This window comes from Lutra lutra, chromosome 7 (assembly GCF_902655055.1).
Source record: "Lutra lutra chromosome 7, mLutLut1.2, whole genome shotgun sequence".
Taxonomy (NCBI): Eukaryota; Metazoa; Chordata; class Mammalia; order Carnivora; family Mustelidae; genus Lutra; species Lutra lutra.
The window spans coordinates 51,305,948-51,308,278 of NC_062284.1; the positions used below are offsets into that span (position 1 = coordinate 51,305,948).

General features: G+C 42.5%; 1 pseudogene; it reads left to right on the forward strand.

Moving 5' to 3' along the window:
- Positions 1-909: 909 nt before the first annotated feature.
- LOC125104399 (olfactory receptor 11H6-like) lies at positions 910-1,877 on the forward strand (annotated as a pseudogene).
- The last annotated feature ends 454 nt before the right edge of the window (positions 1,878-2,331 follow it).

Below are 2,331 nucleotides of genomic sequence, written 5' to 3' on the forward strand. Positions count from 1 at the left end.
AGTAGGATGGGAGTGACAGAGGGGGTGAAGAAGTGGAAGGGGACTCTTTGTCCGGAGGGACAGTTTATGGCTCTCAGCACTGTTCTTGGTTCCCAGAGACCTCTGCTTAGGCGTATCTGATGTTTGTGAGCCTCTGCATCTATCCATAACCAGAAGAACAGAGGCCTTCTAGGACACTTAGTGACACTTCAGGCAAAACCCTCAAAATCCTTAAACAATAGACCAGATACATTGCTCAGGTTTTCTACCTATAAGTAGAGATTTAACCTAGACCAAGGTTTTACAGAAGTATTTTAATTCAGCAGGTAGAAGATGGAACTGATATGAAAGCCATTTTATGTAGGTGTCTGGGAGTTCAAATTTTCATTGAGTTTAACAAACCACAATGAACACTGAAGAATAGATGGTACGTGTGATGCCTTTTGTCCAGTGTCAGATGACCTTAAGACACCAACACTGATCCAGAATAACCGTGAAATGCTAAAGATTTGTGTGTTACCTTTCTCCCTCTTCTGATGCCTAACATTTGTGTCTCTAATTCCAAAGATTTAAGTAATTGAAATTCTGTATCCAATAACAAGGGTCTATATCTCTTAATCTATAGATAGAAATACTTGAATTTTATACCTAGTTATGTTTGTGAGTACTGTCATTTACCTTCTCCAAGCTGCTTGTCGCAGAACATGAGGAAATTCTGAAAGAGAAATGAGAGAATATAAAGATTCAAAGTCTGATCATACCAAGAACTCTCCAGAGTTCATAGTCTTCAGCAGTATAGTTATCTTATTATCTAATGGAATAATAGAATCTGAGGGAGCTAGGAATCTCCACAAAGGAAATAATCTTGACAATGAAAGAATAAGACCAGCTTTGTCATTGTCACTTTTCTTCTCCACCCCTTAGGAAGCCATGAATAGGTCAGGAGTCAGCACAGTGACTGAATTCCTACTCCTGAGTTTTCCATGCTCCTGGAGGTTCAGGTCATCCTCTTCATGCTGTTCTTGGTGTCCTACATCCTGACACTGATGGGGAATGGGGCCATTGTCTGTGCAGTGAAGCTGGATCGCAGGCTTCACACTCCCATGTACGTTTTGCTGGCCAACTTTACATTCCTGGAGATCTGTTACATCAACACAACTATTCCCAATACATTAAAGAACTTTCTATCTGAGACCAAAACCATCTCTTTCGTAGCTTGTTTTTTTCCAGTTCTACTTCTTCTCCATGGGCACCACTGAGACCTTCTTACTGCCCCTTATGGCTTTTGATCGTTACCTGGCCATCTGCCAGCCTCTCCATTATCCTGTCATTATGAACAACCATCTCTGCATGAACCTGGTGGCCCTGTGCTGGGTCACGGCTTTCCTCTGCTATCCGATCCCTATCTATTTTATCACACAACTCCCTTTTTGTGGCCCCAACACCATTGACCACTTTGTATGTGACCCTGGGCCTCTTCTGGCCCTGTCCTGCATCTCTGCCCCTGGAATTGAGCTTTCCTGTTCTATATTGAGCTCTCTTATTATCTTCATCACTTTTTTCTTCATCCTTGGGTCTTATACCTGGTTCTCAGAGCAGCGTTGCATGTCCCTTCAGCAGCCGGCCAACGTAAGGCCTTCTCCTTCTGTGGTTCCCACCTGGCTGTGGTGTCTCTCTTCTATGGATCCATCATGGTGATGTACATTAGCCCAACCTCTGGAAATCTAAGTGGGATACAGAAGATTGTAACCTTGTTGTACTCATCGGTGACCCCACCTATAAACTCAGTGATCCTCAGCCTCCAGAATAAGGACATGAAAGCTGCCTTGAGAAAAACTCCTATGTGCACAGGAATTAGTCAAGGCAAATGTGAACTCATGAGTGGACAAAGATCATAAAATTTTTCCTCATTTCTTTCTTTCTTTTTTTTAATTTTTTTTTAATTTTTTCAGCATAACAGTATTCATTATTTTTGCACCACACCCAGTGCTCCATGCAATCCGTGCCCTCTACAATACCCACCACCCGGTGCCCCCAACCTCCCACCCACCTCCCCTTCAAAATTCTCAGATCGTTTTTCAGAGTCCATAGTCTCTCATGGTTCACCTCCCCTTCCAATTTCCCTCAACTCCCTTCTCCTCTCCATCTCCCCTTGTCCTCCATGCTATTTGTTATGCTCCACAAATAAGTGAAACCATATGATAATTGACTCTCTCTGCTTGACTTATTTCACTCAGCATAATCTCTTCCAGTCCCGTCCATGTGGCTACAAAACTTGGGTATTCATCCTTTCTTTTTTCTTTTTTTTTTTACAGCTTTATAAACATATATTTTTATCCCCAGGGGTACAGG